This window comes from Oncorhynchus gorbuscha, linkage group LG06 (assembly GCF_021184085.1).
Source record: "Oncorhynchus gorbuscha isolate QuinsamMale2020 ecotype Even-year linkage group LG06, OgorEven_v1.0, whole genome shotgun sequence".
NCBI lineage: Eukaryota > Metazoa > Chordata > Actinopteri > Salmoniformes > Salmonidae > Oncorhynchus > Oncorhynchus gorbuscha.
In genome coordinates, this window is record NC_060178.1 from 93,378,613 (window position 1) to 93,391,687 (window position 13,075).

Below are 13,075 nucleotides of genomic sequence, written 5' to 3' on the forward strand. Positions count from 1 at the left end.
CCAGGTAGGCCATCTCCATGACTTGAGAGCTCTTGTCTCAAAGAACATGATCCAGGCTCGACTCAAGCAGAAGAGAAATTATGATAAGAACAGACGAGACATGCAGTTCCAGCTTCGTGATCGGGTGTGGCTTCGCTCTCATCCTTACTCGAAAGCTGAACAATTCTTCTCGGCCAAGCTCGCTCCTAAATGGCAAGGACCATATAGGATTGTGGAGCAGATGGGCCCTTTGAACTACCGAGTGGTGAAGGAGGACACAGGTGAAGATATGCGCGTTGTTCATGTCTCACGCCTTAAGGCCTGTGACCCCTCAGCTGAGGAGTGTGAGCTCCAAAAAGTAATGAATATTTTTGTAGAGGAAAGTGATGAGGAGACCTTTCTCGGTTTCCCCGACCAAGATGTGCCTTCCAGGGCAATGGTCGGCTTTTTCCAGGGGAGGGGGTGTGTGACGGCCCTGAATTTTTCTGAACCGTCTCAGTGCAGCTCCTTCCAATAGGGCGCTTTCCCTTTCATTCCCAATTAAATAGCCAGTATCAGCTGCGCAAAAGTGGGGTTTTGTGATGGAGACGTGACTGAGGATGTGTTCAACCCTCAGTTCCCGAAGCTTCTCTATTCCGTTGTTTTGTTGCCGTTAAACGTGTGTTTTGTTGCCTAATAGAGTTGACCCAGGATCGGATCCACTCTTTGCGTCCCTGGACTACACCTCTCCGTTCTTCGTGGCCTTTCTCCGCGGGAGATCTATTGGCGGATTGGATTGTCTGACTGACTGACTGACTACCACCTTTTTGTATACGGTATTTCATTTGTTTTGATGTGATGTATACTGTGATTTATGTAGTTAGTTGTAGTTGAGGACTTATTAAGAGTGATACGCTTTAAAGTTCTGTGGTAAACTTATTGTTCTATTGATGGTATGATTAATACTGGGTTTATGCTACACGGAATGAACGGACAAACATTGCGTGACAGAAGTCACTTGAGTTCCCTGAACTCTACCGGGCAGGACTCTTTTTAGGCCCGAGGTACAGGACATTTCTGGAGGAACCAGAACTCATTGTGTTATATTATTATATGTGTGTGTAATCATTGATGTTGTTAATACAACCCACGCAAAAGAGTATAGTTGTTTTTGAAGTTCTTTCCAATGTTTTAAGGGTTTATGAAAAGTTTATTTCCATCCTGACTTTTACATAAGTCCTTTGTATTGGTGTAGACTTGACGGACCAGATGGGACTCATTCCCACCCAAACTAAAAGGAGAAACCAATGTTTTCTCTGGTAGGCACAACCTACCTGGCACCCCTATAAATAATAACCTCAAGTCAAAACCGTTACACCATGAAGTGCTTTGAAAGGCTTCTGATGGCTCACATCAACACCATTATCCCAGAAACCCTAGACCCACTCCAATTTGCATACCTCCCCAACAGATCCACAGATGATGCAATCTTTACTGTACTCCACACTGCCCTTTAACACCTGGACAAAAGGAACACCTACGTGAGAATGCTATTCACTGACAACAGCTCGGTGTTCAACACCACAGTTCCCTCAAAGCTCATCACTAAGCTAAGGACTCTGGGACTAAACACCTCCCTCTGCAACTGGATCCTAGACATCCTGATGGGCCGCCGCCAGATGGTGAGGGTAGGTAACAATCCATTCGCCATGCTGATCCTCAACAAAGGTGCCCCTCAGGGGTGTGTGCTCAGCCCCCTCCTGTACTCCCTGTTCACTCATGACTGCACGACAAGGCACGACTCCAACACCATCATTAAGTTTGCTGATGACACAACAGTGGTAGGCCTGATCACCAACAACGACAAGACAGCCTATAGGGAGGAGATCAGAGACCTGGCCGTGTGGTGCCTGGACAACTACCTATCACTCAATGTGATCAGGACAAAGGAGATGATTGTGGACTACAGGATAAGGAGCACCGAGCACGACCCATTCTCACCGACGGTGCTGCAGTAGAGCAGGTTGAGAGCTTCAAGTTCCTTGGTGTCCACATCACCAACAAACTAACATGGTCCAAGCACACCAAGACAGTCGTGAAGAGGGAACGACAAAACTTATCCCCCCTCAGAAGACTGAAAATATTTGGCATGGGTCCTCAGATCCTCAAAAGGTTCTACAGCTGCCACATCGAGAGCAACGGCTTAGCCTCCGACCGCAAGGAACTACAGAGGGTAGTGCATACGGCCCAGTACATCACTGGGGCCAAGCTTCCTGCCACCAAGGACCTCGATACCAGGTGGTGTCAGAGGAAGGCCCTAAAAATGTCTAAGACTCCAGCCACCCTAGTCATAGACTGTTCTCTCTGCTAGCGCACAGCAAGCGGTACCGGAGCACCAAATCTAGGTCCAAGAGGCTTCTAAAAAGCTTCTAGCCAATGCCATAAAACTCCTGAACACCTAATCAAACGGCTACCCAGAGTATTTGCGTTGCCCTTCCTCTTTTACATCACTGCTACCCTCTGTTGTTATCAATAATGCATAGTCATTTTAATAACTTTACCTACATGTACATACAGTTGTAGTCTGAAGTTTACATACACTTAAGTTGGAGTCATTAAAACTAGTTTTCAACCACTTCACAAATTTCTTGTAAACAAACTATAGTTTTGGCAAGTCGGTTCGGACATCTACCTTGTGCATGACACAAATATTATTTACAACAATTGTTTACAGACAAATTATTTCACTTATAACTCACTGCATCACAATTACAGTGGTTAAGAAGTTTACATACACTAACTTGACTATGCCTCTAAACAGCTTGGAAAATTACAGAGAATTATGTCATGGCTTTAGAAGCTTCTGATAGGCTAATTGACATAATTTGAGTCAATTGGAGGTGTACCTGTGGATTTGATTCTAGGCCTGCCTTCCAACTCAATGTCTCTTTGCTTGACATCATGGGAAAATCAAAAGAAATCAGCCAAAAAATTGTAGACCTCCACAAATATGGTTCATTCTTGGGAGCAATTTCCAAATGCCTGAAGGTCCCATGTTCATCTGTACAAACAATAGTATGGAAATATAAACACCATGGGACCACACAGCCGTCATACCGCTCAGGAAGGAGACACGTTCTGTCTCCTAGAGATGAATGTACTGTGGAGCGAAAAGTGCAAATAAATCCCAGAACAACAGCAAATAACCTTGTGAAGATGCTGGAGGAAACAGACACAAACGTATCTATATCCACAGTAAAACCAGTTCTATATCGACATTACCTGATAGCCTGCTCATGAAGGAAGAATCCACTGCTCCAAAACTGCCCTAAAGAAGCCAGACTACAGTTTGCAACTGCGCATGGCGACAAAGATCATACTTTTTGGAGAAATGTCCTCTGGTCTGATGAAACAAAAATAGAACAGTTTGGCCATATTGACCTTCGTAATGTTTTGAGGAAAAAGGGGGAGGCTTGCATTCTGAAGAACACCATCCCAACCGTGAAGCACGGGGGTGGCAGCATCATGTTGTGGGGATGCTTTGCTGCAGGAGGGACTGGTGCACTTCACAAATAGATGGCATCATGAGGTAGGAACATTATGTCGATATATTGAAGCAACATCTCAAGACATTAGTCAGGAAGTTAAAGCTTGGTCGCAAATGGGTCTTCAAAATGGACAATGACCCCAATTATACTTCCAAAGTTGTGGCAAAATGGCTTAAAACCTGTTGGGGACACCCGTTCCCAGCTGGGACCCCCCCCCCCACACCCTCAGCTGGAATGTGGCGCATGGAACGCAAAAATATTCCTAAAAATATTTAACCTCCACACATTAACAAGTCCAATAGCTCAAATGAAAGATAAACAAGTTGTTTATCTACCCAGCAAGTCAGATTTCTAAAATGTTTTACGGCGAAAACATAGCACATATTTATGTCAAACCACCACCGCAGACATAGCTCATTTGCATAGCCAAGTAGGAAAAAATATGCAATCAACAAACGCAGGATTAAAAGAAAAATCATTTCACTAAACTTTTGAAATCTTCATCAGATGACAGTAATATAACATGTTACACAGTACATTCATTTTTTTTTCAATAATCTGCAATATATATCCATAAATCTCTGTTTACAATGACGCATCGTTCAAAAAATGCTACTAAAATGTCAGGAGAAATGACGATAGCTCCGGCAGATAACGTCAGCTAACAAGGAATACACATCATAAACTTTGACTAAATATGCATGTTCTACATATGTATAGGAAGATACACTTCTTCTAAATGCAATCGCTGTGTTACATTTATTTTTAACGTTACAGGTTGCGTTCACTAGGCTATACTAGGAGTCGGCGCTCCAAAAGTAGCATTCTGGCTCCTCTATCTTGGAGTCCACAGAAACCCAAATTTACCACATAAATATTCCCTTACCTTTGCTGTTCTTCAATCAGAAGACCTGGAAGGGATTATACTTACCAAAACAGCATTTAGTTTTCAAGTCTGCGTCTTTCGGTTCTCAAAAACTACACATTTCGGTCGAAATGTAGCCAAAAGTCAAGTGGATGCGCACCAAATCATCGAACTTACATATTATATGTCGAGTAATCTTGTCAAACTAACTTCATAATCAAGCTTTAACATGTTATAAAGGTGTACAGCAATCGTGAGGACAAACAGAAACACAGGCACCGTTCAATCGATCTTGGAAAAAAGACAGGACTTGACCAGAGCGCGCATAAAAGTGACCTGTTTTTTCGTGTGACCGAGAGCTTTCGGCACGCTCAAACTCTCGTGAGTGAGCGATTCTCACAATGAGAAGCCCCATTGAAAGCAGGGATCGCGCTGAACACGTAGCAACTGTTCCCAGAGCTGTAACTGTTTGGGAAGGGTGTTTGCGATGACGTCAAAGTTGGGCCAACTTTTATCATGACAAGAGATAGTTTGGGAGAATGCATGCCCTGACAGTTCTGCTTTACATAGAGACAAAATTTAAATGGTTTTAGAAGCTTTAGAGTGTTTTCTATTCGATAATATTTTTTATATGCATATATTAGCAACTTTTGACAAAAATGTATCCTGTTTAATAAGGGCACCAAATTCCTCCAGTAGGGACAGTAAACAGCCCTAGCACTGACAGGTTAAGGACAACAAAGTCAAGGTATTGGGGTGGCCATCTCAAAGTGAAATTTTGTGGGCAGAACTGAAAAAGCGTGTCTGAGCATGGAGGCCTACAAACCTGACTCAGCTACACCAGGTCTGTCAGGAGGAATGGGCCAAAATGTCCCCAACTTATTGTAGGAAGTTTGTGGAAGGCTACCTGAAACATTTGACCCAAGTTAAGCAATTTAAAGGCAATGCTACCAAATATTAATTGAGTGTATGTAATCACATTCTTAAAATAAAGTGGTGATCCTAAATATCTTAAGACATGGCATTTTACTAAGATTAAATGTCCAGATATGTGAAAAACTGAGTTTAAATGTATTTGGCTAAGGTGTTTGTAAACTTCTGACTCCAACTGTATTATCTCAACTAACCTGTGCCCTCGCACATTGTCTCTGTACCAGTTCTCCCACTGTATATAGTCTCGCTATTGTTATTTTACTGCTGCTCTTCATTTATTTATTTGACCTTTATTTTACTAGGCATGTCAGTTAAGAACAAATTCTTATTTTCAATGACGGCCTAGGATCAGTGGGTTAACTGCCTGTTCAGGTGCAGAACAACAGATTTGTACCTTGTCAGCTCGGGGATTTGAACTTGAAATCATCTGGTTACTAGTCCACATTTACTAGTCCACATACTTTTATTTCTTATTCTTATCTGTATTGTTTAACTGCATTGTTGGTTAGGGGCTCGTAGGTAACCATTTCACTGTACCTGTTGTTTTCTGCACATGTGACTAATCACATTTGATTTGATTTGCTGCTGTGACTATTTTGGCACTTTGGTTCAGGCTAGAGAAAGAATTCTCCCCATCTATTCATTATGGTCATTTATCATCTATCATTACTATTTCCAAAATCATTGACATGTATATCTCCTCAAATCGACAGTTTTTATACAGAGCCACCACTGAAGGGATTTCTTTACCAACTCACATCTCAGGCTTAAAGTAAATCCACCTTCAACAGAAAATTCAAAGATTTTCTAATGTGATCGACCAAATGACTGGACAGATACTATAGAACATCTAATGTGATCGACCAAATGACTGGACAGATACTATAGAACATCTAATGTGATCGACCAAATGACTGGACAGATACTATAGAACATCTAATGTGATCGACCAAATGACTGGACAGATACTATAGAACATCTAATGTGATCGACCAAATGACTGGACAGATACTATAGAACATCTAATGTGATCGACCAAATGACTGGACAGATACTATAGAACATCTAATGTGATCGACCAAATGACTGGACAGATACTATAGAACATCTGATGTGATCGACCAAATGACTGGACAGATACTATAGAACATCTAATGTGATCGACCAAATGACTGGACAGATACTATAGAACATCTAATGTGATCGACCAAATGACTGGACAGATACTATAGAACATCTGATGTGATCGACCAAATGACTGGACAGATACTATAGAACATCTAATGTGATCGACCAAATGACTGGACAGATACTATAGAACATCTACTGTGATCGACCAAATGACTGGACAGATACTATAGAACATCTAATGTGATCGACCAAATGACTGGACAGATACTATAGAACATCTGATGTGATCGACCAAATGACTGGACAGATACTATAGAACATCTAATGTGATCGACCAAATGACTGGACAGATACTATAGAACATCTGATGTGATCGACCAAATGACTGGACAGATACTATAGAACATCTAATGTGATCGACCAAATGACTGGACAGATACTATAGAACATCTAATGTGATCGACCAAATGACTGGACAGATACTATAGAACATCTAATGTGATCGACCAAATGACTGGACAGATACTATAGAACATCTAATGTGATCGACCAAATGACTGGACAGATACTATAGAACATCTAATGTGATCGACCAAATGACTGGACAGATACTATAGAACATCTGATGTGATCGACCAAATGACTGGACAGATACTATAGAACATCTGATGTGATCGACCAAATGACTGGACAGATACTATAGATCATCTAATGTGATCGACCAAATGACTGGACAGATACTATAGAACATCTAATGTGATCGACCAAATGACTGGACAGATACTATAGAACATCTAATGTGATCGACCAAATGACTGGACAGATACTATAGAACATCTGATGTGATCGACCAAATGACTGGACAGATACTATAGAACATCTAATGTGATCGACCAAATGACTGGACAGATACTATAGAACATCTGATGTGATCGACCAAATGACTGGACAGATACTATAGAACATCTAATGTGATCGACCAAATGACTGGACAGATACTATAGAACATCTGATGTGATCGACCAAATGACTGGACAGATACTATAGAACATCTAATGTGATCGACCAAATGACTGGACAGATACTATAGAACATCTAATGTGATCGACCAAATGACTGGACAGATACTATAGAACATCTAATGTGATCGACCAAATGACTGGACAGATACTATAGAACATCTAATGTGATCGACCAAATGACTGGACAGATACTATAGAACATCTAATGTGATCGACCAAATGACTGGACAGATACTATAGAACATCTAATGTGATCGACCAAATGACTGGACAGATACTATAGAACATCTGATGTGATCGACCAAATGACTGGACAGATACTATAGAACATCTAATGTGATCGACCAAATGACTGGACAGATACTATAGAACATCTAATGTGATCGACCAAATGACTGGACAGATACTATAGAACATCTAATGTGATCGACCAAATGACTGGACAGATACTATAGAACATCTGATGTGATCGACCAAATGACTGGACAGATACTATAGAACATCTGATGTGATCGACCAAATGACTGGACAGATACTATAGAACATCTGATGTGATCGACCAAATGACTGGACAGATACTATAGAACATCTGATGTGATCGACCAAATGACTGGACAGATACTATAGAACATCTGATGTGATCGACCAAATGACTGGACAGATACTATAGAACATCTAATGTGATCGACCAAATGACTGGACAGATACTATAGAACATCTAATGTGATCGACCAAATGACTGGACCGATAGATGCTAATCCCAGAGAGCATTTACTGAATGTATTACCTGTTAGGTATTTTAGGTGTCTGTAATGTCTACTTGTAAATGTTAGCAATGTCTTAATAATGTCAATTGTAATTATTTGTAATGTCTTTTTGGTTCTGTGTTGGATTAGCTGACGTCATGGGATCCTACTAAAAAAGTATAAATATCATACAATAATATAATATATGCCATTTAGCAGTCACATTTACCTGTTAAAGTCACTAAGTCATCCGTGCATACATTTTACGTAATATAATACCAAATATCTATTCATTCTAAATCGGTAGCTTTGTCGGAGACTGGTTTGGGAAGAAGTGATTTATTGATTGTCAGTAGTTGTCATCTAGAGTTGAAACCTGTAGTGTTGAAGTTCAGAGAGTGACAGGGTTCAGTGGGTTCACAGATACAAACAAAAGGAACCATCCAGAACATCCTCATTAGCCTTGACCTGCTGTATAATCATTACTCTGCACACTCTCAGCTGAGTAGTAGGAGGTAGTATAACGAGCATTGTGGCAGCTGAATGCCCTCTCCTATTGGCAGTTCAAACGAGTCACAGTGACACGGTGACAGTGGAAGAGACCCAAGGATGAGCAGGCAGGAGAGAACATTTGAAGAAAATGCCACTATTACAGTATGACTCATTATATTACATGTACTGAAGGCCATCACGTCACCTCAGATCCTTTGAGCTGTAGTGGGTTTGGATCTCCTTAAAGCCTGTCTGACCCTGCAGGTGTCAGGTTATCTCTGCTCTGGAATAACAGGAGGCTATTTGAAAACTGGGTGGACAAAAAAATCCTGTTGTTTTTACAGTGACTTACTGGCAGCAAGTTCAGTCTAAGTTACTGTAAAAAATACAGTATGCTACCATATATATATATAAATTCCAATTAAACTTTGGTTTAACAGCACATTATTGTAAACTATTCTGGCTGCCAGTAAGTTACCATAAAAGTTACCATGAAGTTGTTTTAAGAGGAGACGACAGACAGTCTGTGGATAGGAGTAGCTAGAGGACACATACAGTATCTCCGAGGACTCAATTACTGTACATCTGAGAACATCTGCTCCCAATCTCATCAGACCTGGGGCAAGACCAAGGCCAGCAGCACCAGACAGCTGATAACATGCTGTACATGAGACCAGGGCCAGCAGCACCAGACAGCTGATAACATGCTGTACATGAGACCAGGGCCAGCAGCACCAGACAGCTGATAACATGCTGTACATGAGACCAGGGCCAGCAGCACCAGACAGCTGAAAACATGCTGTAGATGAGACCAGGGCCAGCAGCACCAGACAGCTGATAACATGCTGTACATGAGACCAGGGCCAGCAGCACCAGACAGCTGAAAACATGCTGTACATGAGACCAGGGCCATCAGTACCAGACAGCTGATAACATGCTGTACATGAGACCAGGGCCAGCAGCACCAGACAGCTGATAACATGCTGTAAATGAGACCAGGGCCAGCAGCACCAGACAGCTGATAACATGCTGTACATGAGACCAGGGCCAGCAGCACCAGACAGCTGAAAACATGCTGTAGATGAGACCAGGGCCAGCAGCACCAGACAGCTGAAAACATGCTGTACATGAGACCATGGCCAGCAGCACTAGATGACTGACACAATGTGACTCCACTATAGGATCTTAGGATCTCAAATGACACTCTTATTCCTTATGTGTAGTGCACTACTTTAGAACCTATGAAACCATATTCCTTGTGTAGTGCACTACTTTCAACCATTTTTCCAACATAATACACTACTTTTGACTGGAGCCACGCAGGGACACGTTGCCATTTTGTTTTTCAGTTGTAAAAACATTTAGTGGATTACAATGAGACTGCTACATGTTTATTTCTTGAAATACTGCTTATATCCCTGTGAAACTACCATAACATTTGAATATCTGTAATATAACAGTTAAGGAATATTCTCCAAGCGTGTGTGAGAATACACGCCCAGACACTACATGTGATGATGAACACCCTTCATAGGCTGTAATACTGTAACAGTGTAATTTCAGGGTTAGAGGGTTTCACAAATGGAATAAAACGCCCTTCTCCTGTTTTCGTTGCTCAACAATAAACATACGTAGATATTAACCTGTTGTCTCCTGAATGCATTCTCTCTCAAGGTGAGAGATATATGACTATAGCAGCATGATTAATATTCTCAACGGCGTTACTGTATCCTCTCTGCAGCTACTGTAACCTTGTAGCCTCGCCTTACCAGATCCCTCATACAGACAACACTCTTAATAATGAAGCCGTTGATTGGAAAATATATTGGAGTGGCTGGAGCAGGAAGATAGGGGTTGTAATTTGGGGAACTGATGCACATTGAGGAGCAAGCTTATGCGTAGTGGCAGATGTCATTGTAAACGGACACAGAGGTAAACATGGGTAGTGTTCAGTAGAGAGAACATGTTTTGAAAACAGAGTGAAACGGGTACTACCTGAATTTTCCAATTATTATCCTCCATTTCGTTTTCAGGTGTGTGCCCTTCTGAACATGACCCAGGTTCCTGACTTGTCTTGGAGAAGTTTCAGCTTTTTCATGTTTAATATATTAGCGATTCAACCCTTTAAACTCTTATTCATTACACTTTGATAGTATGCTAATCAGTCTTAGATTGTGCATGTGCCCCTCATAAATAGCATAGTAGCCGATCAGAGTGAGACAGTTCTGATGACAGTATTCTGCCTTGTTCATCTCAGTGTGCCCTGCTAGACTGACCTCTACTGCTGATTTAGAATGCACTTTCATTCTCATTACATCAATTTCCTCTGGACTCTTTGAGATCTTCCAGAGGGCTGCCATCCACTGAATACATTATGATCTGTACTGAGCCGACTCCTTACAACTCCTTCCATAAAAACATGCGGAATTGAACTGTACTGTGCTGTTGTATGCTGAACTGTACTATGCTGTTGTGTACTGAAGTGTACTGTGCTGTACTGTGCTGTTGTGTACTGAAGTGTACTGTGCTGTACTGTGCTGTTGTGTACTGAAGTGTACTGTGCTGTACTGTGCTGTTGTGTACTGAAGTGTACTGTGCTGTTGTGTACTGAAGTGTACTGTGCTGTACTGTGCTGTTGTGTACTGAAGTGTACTGTGCTGTACTGTGCTGTTGTGTACTGAAGTGTACTGTGCTGTACTGTGCTGTTGTGTACTGAAGTGTACTGTGCTGTTGTGTACTGAAGTGTACTGTGCTGTACTGTGCTGTTGTGTACTGAAGTGTACTGTGCTGTACTGTGCTGTTGTGTACTGAAGTGTACTGTGCTGTACTGTGCTGTTGTGTACTGAAGTGTACTGTGCTGTACTGTGCTGTTGTGTACTGAAGTGTACTGTGCTGTACAGTGCTGTTGTGTACTGAAGTGTACTGTGCTGTTGTGTACTGAAGTGTACTGTGCTGTTGTGTACTGAACTATACTGTGCTGTACTGTGATGTTGTGTACTGAGCTGTACTGTGCTGTTGTGAACTGAAGTGTACTGTACTGTACTGTACTGTACTGTACTGTACTGTACTGTACTGTACTGTACTGTACTGTACTGTACTGTACTGGGCTGGGCTGTGATGTTGTGTAATGAACTATACAATGCTGTACTGTGCTGTTGTGTACTGAACTGTAATGTACTGTACTGTGCTGTTGTGTAGTAAACTGTACTGTACTGTGCTGTTGTGTACTGAACTGAACTGAACTGAACTGAACTGAACTGAACTGAACTGTGCTGTTGTGTACTGTACTGTGATGTGCCTTGTGTGTACTGAACTGAACTGTACTGTGCTGTTCTGTTGTGTACTGAACTGAACTGTACTGTGCTGTTCTGTTGTGTACTGAACTGTGCTGTTCTGTTGTGTACTGAACGGTGCTGTACTGTCCTATTGTGTGCCGAACTGCAATGCACTGTACTGTGCTGTTGTTTACTGAATAGTACTGTACTGTACTGTCTGGTACTGTAGGTGCACCCTGTGCTGGGGACAATAAAAGGCCACTCTAAAATGTTACATTTTGTCACACAACAAAATGCCATAGATGTCTCGTGTTTTGAGGGAGCTTGCAATTGGAATGCTGACTGCAGGGATGCCCACCAAAGCTGTTGTCAGAGAATTGAATGTTCATTTCCCTGCTATAAGCCGCCTCCAATGTTGTTTTAGAGAATTTGGGAGTACGTCTGTAGTGGAAAGTCTATAGGAAGAGAGACTGTAGATTCTTCAAACAACTTTATTATAAGATTTGCAAAAATGGAGCAGTTCAACAATCCCCTCAACAGTGAACAGTCGGCTCTCAGCTTTTATAGAAAGTACAGCCTCTTTTGTCTACGTGGCAGTTTGACAGGGATGTGGAAACAAGGGAGTGGAACATAATACGGTCACACCCAAATGACTTAGCACTAAGTCACACAATACAAGTTTTTATATGTTCGACAAAACACTAGCATATAACAATAGGCAATTCTCTCAGTAGTAAAATACAGAAATAGCATGACTAATTTTGTGATCTTTCCACCATACGTCCAACTGGTCTCACAACCGCAGACCACATGAAACCACGCCAGGACCTCCACATCCGGCTTCTTCACCTGTGGGATCGTCTGAGACCGGCCACTCGGACAGATGATGAAACTGAGGAGCATTTCTGTCTGTAATAAAGCCTTTTTGTGGGGAAAACTCTTCTGATTGGCTGGATCTGCCCGGTCATGTGAAATCCATAGATTAGGGCCCAAATTGTTTTTTCAATTGACTGATTTCCTTATATGAACGGTAACTCCGTAAAATCGTCAAAATTGTTGTATGTTGTTTATATTTCTGTTCAGTATAGACTCTACAAGAAATTCC